The following is a 16333-nucleotide window of genomic DNA, read 5'->3' as shown; positions in this document are numbered from 1 at the left end:
CCCGGGTAGCTCAGCTCAGCGGTTTAGCACCACCTTCGGCCCAGGGCCTGATCCTGGAGACCCGGGATCAAGTCCCATGTCGGGCTCCCTGCATGGAGCCTGCTTCTCCCTCTGCCTGTGTCTCTGCCTCTCTCTCTGTGTCTCTCAGGAATAAATAAATAAATCTTTTCTAAAAAAAGATTTTTTAAAAAATCTTTTTTTTTAAAGATGCATTTATTTATTTGCAAGAGAGAGAAGGAGAAGAGGGACAGAGGGAGAGGGAAAGAGAATCTCAAGCAAACTCCCTGCGGAGCATGCAACCCAACACAGGACTTGGATCTCATGACCCTGAGATGATCATGTCCTGAGCTCAGATGCTTAACCGGCTGAGCCACCCAGAGGCCTCTAGCATTTCATTTCTTTTTGATTAAAGTCCCACTGTCCAGCTGGCTACCTAAATCAGGCACTTGGGTGTTGTCTCTGACTTCTCGTCCTTCTTATTCACCCAGGATCCAGCCCAACCATAACGTCTTCTTGATGGTAACCAGTGAGTGTCTCTTGGATATTTCTGCTTCTTTTCCTCTCTCCTACCCCTGCTAGTTCAGGATATGGTCCATCTATTCTGGACTACTTTAGTGAGCTCTTAAGCAGTCTCCATGCTTCCGTGTTTCCCCTCTCCAGATCATTCCACCCAGCATCCAAGTGATCTTTCTGATTTGGCAGATCTGAGGACACACCCTTCCGTGCACCTCTGCGAAAGCTCTAGCCTGGCTTCTGATGGAGAACACAGCTGTAGATCGCTGGTGAAATTCTTCCTCTGCCTCTGCAGTCTCCCCTAAGCTATTATCCCACCCCTCAGGCCTGCTTACATTTCCTGCCCCCACCATAGTGAGCCCCTTCCATGTTCTCTCATGTGCCATGCTCTCTCTTACTTCTAGAATACTCTGTGTGTTGCTCCTACTGACTGTTACGCTCTGTATCCCCTTCAGCTGGCTAACTGTAGCTCATCCCTCAGATCTCACCTTAATCATCACTTTCCCCCAGGAAGCCTTCTCTGGCTCCTTCCTAAACTAGATCAGATGTACTTTGGTGTCACCGTACTTCCTTTTCGATGGCACAGATCATCTGCTTACCGCTTACTTAAATGCCTGTTTTCTGTCTTTGCTGCCACACGGTGATCTCTTTGAGGGCAATGACTAGTTTTGCATTACGTCTCCGGCTCCTAGCAGAGTGCCTTGAACAGTCCAGGGGCTGGTAAGTGTTTCTGGCGTGAGGGTGAATGACCACTCGTGGTGTCAACTAGCAGGGTTTGTCCTGAACTCAAGAACGAGGCCAGAAAGGCACGAAAGGGTCCTTACTTCCTTAATGTCAGGGTGAGCTGAGAGGGACTAGCTGGCGTAGGGCTAGAGGGATAGGATCAAAGTAAAGCAGACCTCTGGAGAAAGGTAAAGGGAGGCAGGGTTGGGAAGAAGTGAGAGCCGCTGGAATATAAGCTTCTCAAGGAATGAATTTTTTGTTCACTGCAAAGCCCTGTGCCTACAACAATGTGCAACCTAGATTAGCCAGTTAATGATCACTTTATTGAATGAATGAGTGAGTGAGTGAATGAATGAACGAACAACTTGTGGCTCAGACTTCCAGAGCCAATCCTGGCTGATGGAAGCAGAAAAAGGATTTAATAGAAGGACATAGGTTCGTTCACAGGATCAACATAAAAACCAGGGAATCAAGCCTTGAAAATGAGCAGCAACCAACAGGAGGTGAGCAGGGGTGGGACCATGGTCCAGGTTACATCACAGAAATGCCCCGCTAAGGAATCCCTGCTGGCACACTGCCACCAGACACTGCTGTCCTGGCCCGGCCACCACTGGCCGTAGGCTGCAGTGCCGCTGGCCTCTATCGCCACTGCCCTCCTCCTGAGTCCCATCTCACTGACCCTGTGACCTGACTTGACTCCTTCAAGTTTCAAAGTCCCAGACAGGAACACCGGACTGAACCAAGGCTGACGGCCCTCTCAGTGGCTGCCAGGAAGGAGAAGAGAGCAAATAATTGTCCCCCGTCAGCAGAGGGGGCCATGCCGCCACCTGTCTGAGATTCCTCCCTAAGGAAGACCTGCGATGCAGGCCAGCCTAAGAGGCTCTAAGTGTCCTCTGCGGGAGGACCTGATAGAAAAATTGAGAACCAAGGAAAGTATTTTCTTTTCTTTCTTTCTTTTTTAAAATATTTTATTTACTAATTGGAGAGACAGCACATAATGTGAGAGGAAGAGGGGGAGCAGACTCCCTACTGAGCAAATAGCCCATTGCGGGGCTCTATCCTAGGACCCTGGAACATGGCCTGAGGCAAAGGCAGCCGCTGAACTGGCTGGGCCACCCAGGCACCCCCCCAAGGAAAGTGTTTTCTCATTTAAATTATTTTATCATAGACACTATTAAAAATAGAACCGATTCAGAATTTTGTAAAGTATAAGAGTGCCTGGGTGGCTCTGTGGGTTAAGCATCTGTCTTCAGCCCAGGTAGTAATCTCAGGGTCCTGGGATCCAGCCTCATGTCGGCCTCCCTGCTCAGGGGGGAGTCTGCTTCTCCTTCTCCCTCTGTCCCTCCCCCTGCTTGTGCTCTCTCTCCCTCTCTCTCAAATAAATAAATAAAATCTTAAAAAATAACAGAAGTTTGTAGAGTATAAAATGTAAGTTTACTCCCTACTTCCCGATCCTCTGTTATCAAGAAATAACCCCCATTATCAGCTGGGAATACGTTATTACACACTTACTCAAGAAACCTCTTGGATGAGAATTGTTTCTCGGGGCACCTGAGTGGCTCATTAGTTGAGCATCTGCCTTTGGCTCAGGGCGTGATCTCAGGGTCCTGGGATTGAGTCCTTCATTGGGGTCCCTGCAGGGAGACTGCTTCTCCTTCTGCCTATGTCTCTGCCTCTTTCTGTGTGTCTCTTATGAATAAATAAAATCTAAAAAAAAAGAATTGTTTCTTGAGCCACACAGGGCCAGATCTCATAGCTATTATTGGGTATTTATAATTTACATACAGGGCTTATTATCAGGTATTTTTTACTTGGGAATCAAGTGGTTGCTTGGAATCTCAAGCCTGGTGATGGCATCTGTCATTTTGATGGGTGAGCACAATTTGAGTTCTGTTGGAGGGAAGGTATTCACTCTGCCTTAATTGATTTGAGTTGCCAAGGAGACCACTTCCTATTCCAGATGCCTCATGTGGAGAGTTCCTTTCTTCTTAAAAAAACAAAAATTATCTAAAATAATGCTTTGCTTGGATTTTAAAGAAATAAAGTTCTAGGGCTGCCTGGGTGACTCAGTCAGTTAAGCATCTGCCTTTGGCTCAGGTCATGATCCCAGTGTCCTGGGATCAACCCCCACATCTGGGCTCCTTGCTCTGTGGGGAGTCTCCTTCTCCCTCTCTGTGTCCTTCTGCCCCTCCCCCCTGCTCGTGCATGTGTTTGTTCTCTCTCTCTCTCATTCTCTCTCAAATAAATAAATAAAAATCTTCAAAAAAAAAAAAAAGAAAGAAAGTTCTAGAATGAATCCATCCTCAACCAACTTCCAGTGAAGTTATTCTGGATGTGCAGTTGTAAATTTTCCTTATTGTGCTGGTAGCTGGCTTGTCTGTAGTGTCCAGGAAGCAGCGCTCAGGTGCCCCATGTTGGTTGGACAGTGCAACCATAAGACTCTTTGATTCAAGACCATTTCACATAAAAAACAGAGGATTGCTCAAGAAGCAAGTTGAATTTTAACAAAGCGGAACTAGTTGTTAAAGGTCATATTCTTAAGATTTATGACAAACCATATGCTAAAGTTATAAACTGAATAATATACTTAAGTGAGGTAGATAAATGTGTCTCAGATTGCTACGAGGCTGACCCAAATTGGTCATGAGATTAGTCCCAAAATAAGTATCCAGTATGGTATCCAGTGTGGCCTTTCAAGAAGGGAGCAAATCTAGTACTTAATTCCAGCCTGTTTTGCTTTATTGTCACTTGACCGGGTTTATGTCAATGAAAGATGTTGCATATGTAGTTTTTAAATAGTACCACGTGCTGCTTCTTTATCAAGTAAGCAGTCCGCAGTATTTCTACATGAAAGGGAGCAGATATGATAAGATTTAGATGAGACATCAGGATTCCCATATATAACCTTGATGTCTGAAGTTTATGTTATATTAGTACTGAAACTGGTGGCAGTTCAGTCTTATAGTCAGGATAAATTCTCAGTCTTTTTGATAGACTCTAATAAGCAGATATGGGTTGAAAATTTTAAGTGTGGATTAATTGCAATAATTCCAATTTGGAATCTCAGCCAAAATAAAAGTCAGCTTTTTGTGGGCATTTTGATAACAGAGAAGGGTCTTCATTTAAAAATATCATTTTACAAGGGGCACCTGCGTGGCTCAATCAGTTAAGTATCTAACTCTTGATTTCAGCTCAGGTCATGATCTCAAGGTCATGAGATCGAGCTTTGCATTGGGCTCCATGCTCACTGGGGAGTCTGCTTGAGGATTCTCTCACTCCCTTTCCCTCTGTTCCTCCGCCCCACTTGCACACGAGCACACACATGTGTGATCTCTCTCTTTCTCTCAAATAAATAAATGTTTAAAATATATATATCATATTACAAATAATTATAGCAAAGCAGTGGTGAATATGGCAGAAAGCCATAGTATTTTACAAAGAAATACTGGCTTTTTTTTTAAAAAAAAAAAAAGGGTACCAGTTCAAGTGGCAACATTTAAAAAGAGGTGAAAGCATGAACTTTGATATTTTAGTTGGAATTAAATTTGCCCTTGCCTTGGTGTCTCATCTGTTATACAAACAATCCTCAGTAGATGAGAAATGTTGGAAAACTCAGTATCCTACGCATCTGTTAAAATACTACCATTGTTTTGTCTGAGCAGGAAGTGAACAGTTCTGCTGTGTCCCCAGGGAGAGGCTAGACCATAACCAGGGCGTTGAAGGGTCAGCAGCTGCCCAACGAAATGAATTAGAGGCATCAGCTGCAGAAAAAGGAAGCTGCACAGTGGTGGCCACCGTGAGGAGAAGTGGGAGCTGTGGTGGTGGCAGCAGGGGACCAGTGGTGCCTGGAGAGGGTGTTTGGGAGTGCAGGTCATGGCAGTGCTGATTCTGGTTTCCTTTTCAGCCTGTGGGCCTGAGCCAGGTGCTTTACTGAGCTTTACAAAATTTTGGTACAGCCACAGGATTCTACATGGAAATGAAAATATGTGTCCATGCAAGTCTTGTACACAGCAGTGCTCCTTGCAGCTCTCTCTGTAATAGCCCCAGATGGAAACCAGCCCAGAAACTGAAAACAAGCCAGATGTCCAACAACAGGTGGCAAATAGAGTGCTACTCACCAGTAAAAAGGATGCACATGGCGATGTGGAAGATGTCGAAATCATTATGCTGCGTGAAATAAGCCCCTACCGCCAATAAAAAGAGTACATGCTATGTAATTCTATTTATATAAAACTCTAGAAAAGGCCAGCTAATCTTTAGAGAAGAAAACATCAGTAGTTGCTTGTACATTGGGTGGAGGAAAGGATGGATTGCAAGGGGGCATATGGATTTTTGAGGGTGATGGAAATGTTTGGTAGGTTGTGTTGGTCTCATAGATTATGTTCATATGTCAAATCACATCAAATTATAGTCTTTGGGGCAGCCCCGGTGGCCCAGCGGTTTAGCGCCGCCTTCAGCCCAGTGCGTGATCCTGGAGACCCAGGATCGTGTCCCACGTCGGGCTCCCTGCATGGAGCCTGCTTCTCCCTCTGCCTGTATCTCTGCCTCTCTCTCTCTCTCTCTCTCTCTCTCTCTGTGTGTGTCTCTCATGAATAAATAAAATCTTAAAAAAAAAAAACCAAAGTGTAGTCTTTAATGTTTTACTTTTTAAAAGCTTTTATTTATTTATTCATGAGAGACACACAGATAGAGGGAGAAGCAGGCTCCTTGATGGGAGCCCGATGTGGGACTCGATCTCAGGACTCCAGGATCACTCCCTGAGCCAAAGGCAGATGCTCAACCACTGAGCCACCCAGGTGCCCCCAAATCATAGACTTTAAATATATACAACATTTATTGTAAATAAATATTAAACAAAAAAACCCTCCAAAAAAACAAAAAGAATAGGGCCGTGAGACAGTAAGTGCTCAGTAGGTGTCCATTAATAATAATAGTAATAACAATACAAGATAGGCACTATTATTGTCTGTTTTATTTTTTTTATTTTTAAAAAGATCTTATTTATTTATTCATGAGAGACAGACAGAGAGAGAGAGAGAGGAGAGAGGAGAGAGGCAGGCAGAGACACAGGCAGAGGGAGAAGCAGGGTCCACGCAGGGAGCCTAACATGGGACTCGATCCCAGGTCTCCAGGATCGTGCCCTGGGCTGAAGGCGGTGCTAAACCACTGAGCCACCGGGGCTGCCCTATTGTCTGTTTTAAAGCCTAGAGAGGTTAAGTAACTTACCTAAGGTCACACGGCCAACGGATAGTATGGCCAGAATGCAGGCACAGCCCAAGACCTGAACCCTACAGTGTGAAGACAGAGCTAGGAGAATGAGAATGAGAAGGGTTGCCTCTTACCATCCTGTACTTCTTCTGGGTAGAAGATTGTAAGAGGCAACATGCCAGAGAGGCGGTGAGAGGAACGAAGAACAATCCACGGAGGAAGAGCATCCACTCAGAACATTTTGTAGGACATTCTTATTGAGTACGGAAGCCATCCTCTTCTCATTCAGTTTTTGACTCACATACCGTGAAATTCACCATTTCAAGTCTGGAATTTGATGGTTTTTGGTATATTCATGGGCTTGTGCAATCATAACGAGCAAACTAGGTAACAGTTTTGACACTCTCAACAAGAAATGCCATACCTATCAGGGATCACTGTCCATCTTCCTCTTCACCCTATCCAACCCCCCTTGCCCCGGAAACCATGAATCCACGTTCGGTCCCTATAGATTTGCCTCTTGGGATATTTCCTGTACATGGAATCACATAACATGTGGCCTTTTGGATCTGGCATCTTTCCCTTAGAATAATGTCTTTAAAGTTCACCTGAGTTGTAGTGTGTATCAGCACCTCGTTCCTTTTCAGGGCCGAATAGTATTCCATCATACCCGTGGACCACATTTGGTATATCTGGTCATCAGTTGATGGACATTGGATTGCTTCCACTTTTTGGTGACTACAAATAATGCTGCCATTCTCAATCAGCGTTGTTTCAGCAACTGATGGTGATTTTAAGGGAGAGGCAGGTATTGGTCATAGGCACCTCTACCATCCACACGGAAGTCGATTTATTGGCGGGCTTCTAGTTCACCCTACATTTAACAACATATGTGAGGATTCTTCTGAAATATTGCCCGTGTGGTAAAGAATTTAGACTTAGGCTAGAGGTTCCAATACTAGTGTTTCTTAATATTAATGTTTAGGTTAATTGTTTGCAAAATTCCTGATAATGTTTATTGAGCCCTTTTTAATTTTTGGAGTGTATTTTGCAGTATAATTTTACAATGATCTTGGTGCTAAATGATGATGATTTTTGTTATAGAAGAGGCCTCGAGGCCCAGGGAGGAGGTGGCCTGTCGCACATGCTGTGACTGCCTGGCGGGTGGCTCCTGACCGCCCCCTGAGCTCACCTGCAGCTACATGCACATAGCTTCCCGACTTGGCCACCGGGTATCCCTGCTTCTCAGCCTGAGGCTTTCTCAGGAGCCCCAAGGGTGAGCTCAGATTGCCTGAGGCCAGCCTGGCAGTGCTGGGGATCTGATGACCCCCGGGCAACCTGAAACTAATAAGATAAATAAATACCCAGCTTCCCTCTTTTCTCCCGAATGTTCTACATCAGAGGTCAGCAAACTTCTTCTCTTAAGGGCCACATAGCAAATGTTTTCAACTTTACAGGCCACACGCTCTCTGTTGCAACTATTGAAATCTGTCCCTTCTGCAGGAGAGCAGCCGCAGACTGTGCCAAGGGAGGGAGCCTGGCTAGGTGCCAGTTAAACTTTCCTTACAGAAAGGGACGATGGGTTGGAGTTGACCTGCTGGCTGCAGGGTGCTCAGCCCTATTCTCCGGGATTCCTGATGCCCCGGGGAGTTGAACCCCAGTTGCCCCCGGAGGTAACCGGGGCATTACCACACGTTTTGGGGCTTTGCCTTCTTTCCTGTGTTGTCACTTGCCTGTCCTCACTTGTGCTTCCGAGGATTTCTAGCCAAACACATGCCCTGCCCCCAATTCCTTTTCTCAGGGCCTGTTTTGGGGGGAGCCGAACTGAGAAGCCAGGGGCAGTGCTAGTCCTATTCACTATAATCTTAGGACAGGCTAAGTATGTGAAGAGGCCACAGGCTCTGGAGTGAGTCCCAGCTGCTGCTCTGCTCCTCAGTGGCCCTGGATGGGGGACTTCCCCTCCTTGTCCCAGGGTTCCTTCAGCTATAAAGTGGGTATCATCATAGAACCTACCACAAAGTATTGTTAAGGTTTTCTGTTGGGATCCCTGGGTGGAGCAGCGGTTTGGCGCCTGCCTTTGGCCCAGGGCGCGATCCTGAAGACCCGGGAACGAGTCCCACGTCGGGCTCCCGGTGCATGGAGCCTGCTTCTCCCTCTGCCTGTGTCTGTGCCTCTCTCTCTCTCTCTCTGTGTGACTATCATAAATAAATAAAAATTAAAAAAAAAAGATCTTCTGTTACTCCTTGTGTAGAGGACCTAATATAGTGCATTGAGGTATTAGAAAGCATAGCAACATTTGCACAGTTGATGACGTTTTATTTTTTTTTTTTACACATGAAAAAGTACCTTGATGGTCTCTTTGCAGGAAAACTTTACAGTGAATTGATGGAATTGTGTTATTTATTAGAGGTGAGAAATATAATTGGCTGACCCACAGTATGCATTCTTACCCACTTTGGATCCTTGCTTATTTGAAAACCTGTTGTCTATCATGTTTAAACAACACAAAGCACAAAGAGTTTTTATCTTTTAGAGTTATATGCTGAAATATCTATGGATGAAATAGTCCGTTGAGGATAGTTTCCAAAATAATCTGTGGAAGAAAGTAGATGTGGTTATAAATGAAACACGATTGGTCTTCAGTTGACAGTTGTTGAAGTTTGGGTGATGGGACCTAGGGGTTCATTGTAATCTCTTTACTTTCCTATTTGTTTGAAAATTTCTATACTTATAATTTAAAAACACCCACAGTTTCAGGGACGCCTGGGTGGTGCATTCGGTTGAGCATCCTACTCTTGGTTTTAGCTCAGGTCGTGATTTCAGGGTCGTGAGATCAAGGCCCATGTTGGGTTCCACACTCAGCTCAGCTTTGGCTTAAGACTTATTTTCTCCCTCTCTCTCTGCCCCTCCCCTTGCCATGCCCCCTCGCCAGGCTCTCAATTCCTCTTTCTCTCAAATAAACAAATAAATCTTTTTAAAAAACCCCTCAGTTTTAGAATTTAGAAACAAAATCTTGTTGTTATAAGAACCGTGCTGGAATTATCTCCAGTTGGAGCCTGGGGGACCACTGTACCCCAGTTCCTCAATATACCAGAAGTATAGGGTCTTTCTCATTCTTTTTTTTTTTTTTTTTGGTCTTTCTCATTCTTGAGTATACCTGAGCACCACCCCCCCCCCAGCAAGCTTTGTCTTACGTGGTCAGCAGTGAGAGAAGGAGCCTCATGACACTCAGCTGGAGGAGAAAAGTCCTGGTAACACTCAGCAAGGATGGAAAAGTGGACCTTATGGTCACAAATTGGCAAACTTCAAAAAGAATATTTGAAAGAGATGAATCTCGGTTCAGTAAAACACTTAGGATTTATAAAGTGGTGATGGTATTTGTCCAGGAGAATAAAACACTGATGATCTAGAAAGGGGTCACAGTCTCTGCCCCGAGGAGGAAGTCATTAAGAATTTTAGATTTTAGAAAATTATCCTGAAGTTCAGTTGATAATGGGCATGGGATTTTACCATGGTCCCCCCACTCTGTAAGTGTAACCAGTCTACAAATTAATACCTAAGAGTCCTCAGCCTAAGAATAAGCCTTTCCCTTGATTGTAAGGAGATGTAGGCGAGGCTGGGGAAGACCTTCCTAGGTCTGAAGGAGCACTGAGCTTCTGGGATCAACAAGGAGCTTCCAGTTCACGGTGGCCCTGAGATGATTTATCCTACATCTTCAGATTGTTCTTTAAGATTGCGTTGTGGTCTTCACTCAGGGGAGGATGTAGTTTTTGAGATTTTTGGCTTTTATAGTATATGATTTAAAGTCCGTGATTCAGCGGATATTCTTGGGCAGTCATTGGAAGAATGTGAATTAAAACCTCCATCTCTGGAGGCACCTGGGTGGCTCAGTGGTTGAGCGTTTACCTTCGGCTCAGGTCGTGATCCCGGGGTCCTGGGATCGAGTTCGAATTCAGTTCCCTCTAGGGAACCTGCTTCTCCCTCTGCCTATGTCTCTGTATCTTTCATGAATAAACAAAATCTTAAAAAAAAAAAAAAGAAAAAAAGAAAAAGAAAAAAGAAAAGAAAAACCTCCATCTCTGGAGCTCTGGTTTTTTAGTCATCTCTCACATCCTATTTGTTTCACAGATAACGTGATGGTTTTGAGTCGATCTGGGCTGCAGGAAAACTGTGCTAATTTACAGGAGAAATCAAAGCAAATCCACTCATTTGATTGAGGATGTGCAGTCATCACCGTGTGCTGATTGATGTGCAAGGTCTCTGACAGCCCTTGAGACTATTACCCACACACGTCTCATACCTCTCCCACCCTGGCACTCAGGCATGTTTTGCATTTAAATCAGGTGATTTGATGCCTTTTCTGATGAGTTCAGGATGAAAAGTGTGAATGCTAAATTTTGGAATAATATTAAAAAAGATATGTGGGAATATGGTGTAGCATGAAAAGCATGTTGTTAATTAATGACATAGAGTCAGGTAGGAATTCCTTAGGTACGAGAGGGATAGTGCTTTTAATCTGGAAGTGATCTTGAAGAATTCTTTGGAGTATTTTTTTTAAAGACTTTATTTATTTATTCCTGAGAGAGACACATAGAGAGAGAGGCAGAGACACAGGCAGAGGGAGAAGCAGGCTCCATGCAGGGAGCCCTACGTGGGACTCAGTCCCAGGATCCCAGGATCACAACCTGAGCCAAAGGCAGATGCTCAATCACTGAGCCATCCAGGCATCTCTGGAGTATGTTTTTAAGCTGATACACATTAATATCAGACTTTTTAAAAAAGCGCCAAAAAAAAAAAAAAAGCGCCAGAAAGCTGTGTGCAATTAAGGCTTAATCAAGGAGTGACACATGCCTATCAGGACTGGTAATAGAACACTGCTTACGTAGTTTTAAATTCTCACATTACTGAAGCAGAACATACCAGTTATATAATATGATATATAAAATCTACTACTTTGGGCAGCCCTGGTGACTCAGCGGTTTAGCGCCACCTTCAGCCCAGGGCGTGATCCTGGAGTCCTGGGATCGAGTCCCATGTCAGGCTCCCTCCATGGAGCCTGCTTCTCCCTCTGCCTGTGTCTCTGCCTCTCTCTCTCTCTCTCTCTCTCTCTCTCTCTCTCGTCTCTCTGCGTATTCTCATGAATAAATAAATAAAATCTTTAAAAAAAATCTACTACTTTGTCATTAAGTTTGAGATCTTTCCAAACCATTTTACCTATTGAACATGTCCCTATAGTTGCTTAATAATGACTTGGATAAAAGACTGTACAAAAATATAGTTGCAAGTAAGTGCAAATAAGTTAAAATGACTGAGAAAAGTGACCAAGGCTGATGTGTAGAATCCTGGTAAAATCTACAACAGCTCCTTCAAGAGAGGGGTGAGCATGAGCCAAGCCGGGAAACTGTGGACACTGAGAAGTTTGGATGGTTAGTGTGGTCAGTTTGGTGTGTGGTCAAGGACAGTGGACAATGAGGGTGGGTTTGGCTAGAAATAAAAGAATGTCCACTTTATAGCAGCTTATAGCCTCATTCCTCAGAATGTGGCTTTTTAGACAGCTTAGCAGCATAGGTTCTCAGGCCCCACTGAATCAGAATTTTCATTTTAATGAGATTTTCAAATGATTCATAGATACATTAAGTAAGTCCCATTTAGACAACAAAGATATTTTGATGTCTCACTTAATAAGGAGTTGGAAGGAAGAAGTTCCTGAGTGGGGACGCCTGGGTGGCTCAGTTGGTTGGGTCATGGTCCTGGGGTCCTGGGGTCCTGGGGTCCTGGGGTCCTGGGATTGAGCTCTGCGTTGGGCTCCCTGCTTGGGGGGGGTCTGCTTCTCCCTCTCCCTCTGCCTCTCTCCCCCTCATTTGTGCTTCTCTCTCTCTCTCTCAAATAAATTAATAAAAGTCTTAAAAAAGACTTTTAAAAAAAGAAGAGAGAGAGATTGTAATAAGTAAGAAAGGAATCTTCTCTCCATCTTGTTTCTGAAACGTGCCATTCTCCATTTCTTTCCCAAGGTAATACAGACCTACTGAGATTCCTATACACGTACATATTTCTCTTTTCCTCGCTCATAATCATGCTCTTCATGTAAGTCTTCCTCGTATAAGTCTTCCTTGTGTGTGGTTTCCATTTTACTCTTTTCCACAGAAATCCCTGCCCTTTATTTGCATGAATGGCCTGTGCTCCAAGAATAACCACGGTTACCCATAAGAGAGCTTTACCTCAAAGTGTCCACCTTCCATTTTTCCATTTATATGTATAGATTATAACCGAGACAGTCTGCCTCTAATGAACTTATAACATACTACAGCATTAAATCTCTCATTTTGTTTGTTGACTGTCCTCTTTGCTAGATGATAGGTTTTGTGAGGGCAGGGATTTGTGTTTGTTTTGTTAACAGACCTGTCCCCGTAATTTATATAGTATCTGGCCCCAGAGAGGTGCTCAGTAAATATTAGTGGATAAAAGAATGAATTTCCAGTAGATTATCCTCAGTGTGCTTTGCTTTCATACATTTAAAATCTGCAAATGGCTTTTCCCTGGACCTCTGTTCTGTATCTTCCCCCCTAGACCTCATATGGCATGCTCAAGGGTGTCAGCTAATTTTAATATGAATCTAAAGAAAAGGAGAGTACAGTAATAACTCCCCCAGAGCAGTCACTTGATTCGTGCCACCGTGGAACATGGTTATTGTTACCTGGTCTCTGGGGTCATCTGTGCCGCCGCCTCTCCTTGCATGGAGCCTAAGCTGACTGGGTCAGCACTTAGACTCCCTTCATGTGTTGGGAGAACATAAACAGTGGATGGGTTTGTAAAATATCCATGGCCACAAGCTCAAGGCAGAAGGCCTATCCCTTCCTTCCCGTAGGCAAGAAAGACACAAAATATATGTGATATGTGATATCATGCAATGCTTTTACCCCTCCCAACCATTAAAGTCATACGTAATATATATTTAAAGATTGTATTTATTTATTAGTGAGAGACACACAGAGGCAGAGACACGGACAGAGGGAGAAGCAGGCTTCTCACAGGGAGCCCAGTGTGGGACTCGATCCCCGGACCTGGGATCATGTCCTGAACCGAAGGCAGACACCCCACTGCTGAGCCACCCAGTGATACATAATATTGTCTTCTTAGAGATGAGGAAATTTAGCTCATCATAAGAATATATGGTAAAAGGAGAGAGTTGAGATGTCAGCATAGCCTCTCTGACTCCAAATTCCAATTATTATTTTTTTTACCCTTGACTGATTTTTCATAAAAGTTCAGAACAGATTGTTTGATTTTTTTTCCTTCGTCATTACTTTTAAAAAGGTCAATTCTGACATTTGATTTACATTTCCGACAAGCTACATATCCTTTCTCTTCCTCCCTCCCTTCCGCCCTTCCTTCTTCATTTCTTGCATTTATAGTGCAACAGATGATAGTTTTCCACAATGTCCTGTAGATGATATGTTTTACTGAAAATGCCAGACCAAAAAAAATGATAAGTAATCACTGGTGGGATCTACACTGGAAATGATTTCAGCCATAGTTCTGTAGTTTTAAAAATACTATTTTTGCTGATGTGTACCCAGAGCCACAGACACAGATGGCCACATATGCTGGATTTGCTGCTAGTTTTTGTACCCCTTTTTTCATATACATTTATGGTGACCAATTTGACTTTTAAAAACATATGCTAAGAATAATATTTTTCAGATTGAGGTTGTCTAGGAAAAAATGTATGCTAAAGAAAGAGTCTGTGAGATCATGGGAGTTGGCGTCTGGGTGCCTCAGTCCATTAAATGTCTGCTTGCAGCTCAGGTCATGATCTCGGGGTCCTCAGATTAAGCCCCACATCAGGCTCCCTGCTTGATGGTGAGTTTGCTTCTCTCTCTCACTCCCACTGTCTCATAAATAAATAAATAAATAAATAAATAAATAAATAAATAAATAAATAAAAATATTAAAAAAAAAAAAGATCCTGGGGCACCTGGCTGGCTCAGTCAGTAGAGCATGTGACTCTTGATCTTGGGGTCACGAGTTTAAGCCCCATGTTGGGCATAGAGCTTACTTAAGAAAAAAGAGTCTGTAAGATCAGCATAGCAGGCTTATCTCCCAGAAAACCCATTTTCTCACCTGTCCACCTTCCAACCCCAATGCCAAACTCCTTAGCTTGACAGTCAAAGGCCTTGACCATGATGACTTTTCATACTTTTCTAATTCCACGATTTTGTACCCTATTCTCCAGAAAAATGTGACTGTTTATTTTTCTTTAATAAAAGATTTAATTTAATTTAATTTAATTTTTTAAAAGATTTTATTTTTTTAATTTTTTAAAGATTTTATTTATTCATCCATGAGAGACACAGAGAGAGGTAGAGACACAGGCAGAGGGAGAAGCAGGCTCCCTGTGAGGACCCTGATGTGGGACTAAATTCCAGGACCCCAGGATCATGACCTGAGTCAAAGTCAGCCGCTCAACCGCTGAGCCACCCAGGTGCCCCTAAAATATTTTTTTTTAACTAATCTCTACATCCAACATGGGGCTTGAACCTGCAACTCCGAGATCAAGAGTCACGTACTCTACTGACCGAGCCAGCCTGGTGCCCTGTTTATTCTCCTGAAATAGCCACGCTTTCTTCTTTTTGCTCACTGCTGTTTCTTTTATCTAGAGATGTTCTTCTCTTCCTTAATAAACAAGAAGCATTCCATCTCTCTGAGTTCAAATGCCACCTCCTCCAGAAAGCTTTCCTGGATTGGATTTGCTTTCACACCTCTACACCCCACTAGTCTTTGTTTATCCCTTCTTTAGGACACTTAAACTACATCCTTTACTTTATTTCTGCTCTGATTCAGGGCACCATTTTAAGACTATTTATTTAAAAGATGAATGTGTCAAAACACTTTGAAAGATTGCAATTAGCAATAGTTTCTGCTAATGGTGGAATGGGGCAAGGTTGCCAACTGGTGCCTACAGATTCTTTTTTTTTTTTTTTTTTTTTTTTTTAAGAAAAGCAATTCAGGGCAGCCTAGGTAGCTCAGCAGTTGAGCGCCGCCTTCAGCCCAGGGCTTGACCCTAGGGTCCCAGGATCGAGTCCCACATCGGGCTCCCTGCATGGAGCCTACTTCTCCCTCTGCCTGTGTCTCTGCCTCTCTCTCTCTGTGTCACTCATGAATAAATAAATACAATCTTAAAAAAAAAAAAAAGCAATTCATGGAATACCTGCAGATTGGCGTGCAGTCTGTTTTACCGGTCTGCATACTCTCTAGTGCCTTCCACCCAGCATTTCCCACATTTCCATTGTCTGCCTGGCCCTTAGTGGCCACTGAGTTCACAAGCTCCGTGTAGCAGTCCCTTACACCATACACCGGATCCAAATCTGGCTCCCTCACTCACTAGCTGCCTGTCTCAGGTTAGGACTAAGAGTTCTGATAATACCTCTGCAGGCCCTTTTGTATTTGGGGTGGGCCCTCTGCAAATAAACAGATTTTGTTTTTTTGTTTTGCTTTTGTTTTTGTGTTTTGCATGTACACTCAAATTTAGACACACACTTGGCCACGGGTTAAAGAGTCCTGGAATGAGCTGGAGAGCAAGCATATTTATCTTTGAACTGAAGAAACTCTCAGCAGAACTGCCTACAACTTCGAAGCAGAAGTGCCCCCTCACTGCTGTGCATCAAGATGCTGGGCTGGGTTGGAGGGGGTTGGTGAATGCAGGCAGTTGTCACAACACTCCTGTACCCTGTGCCCGTGGCCAAGGTCACTTGTACTCAGGTTGCCCAGGACGGGAGCTCGGACAGATCCTCGCCACTCTGCTCACCCCAGAGGAGAGCTGGTGAAAGAGAAGTCAGGGTGGGGTCAATCCGGCCTCCTGCAGTTGCTTTGGGGTAACTCTGGGGAGCTG

General features: G+C 43.9%; 1 protein-coding gene across 4 annotated transcripts in view; it reads left to right on the top strand.

Moving 5' to 3' along the window:
• Nucleotides 1-16333, top strand: part of TBC1D1 (TBC1 domain family member 1) — a 237908-nt gene that overhangs the window by 43594 nt on the left and 177981 nt on the right. The gene's annotated exons all lie outside the window — the stretch shown is intronic.

This window comes from Canis lupus, chromosome 3, assembly GCF_003254725.2.
Source record: "Canis lupus dingo isolate Sandy chromosome 3, ASM325472v2, whole genome shotgun sequence".
In the NCBI taxonomy this organism is placed as follows: domain Eukaryota; kingdom Metazoa; phylum Chordata; class Mammalia; order Carnivora; family Canidae; genus Canis; species Canis lupus.
This window is presented reverse-complemented; position numbering and strand designations above follow the sequence as displayed.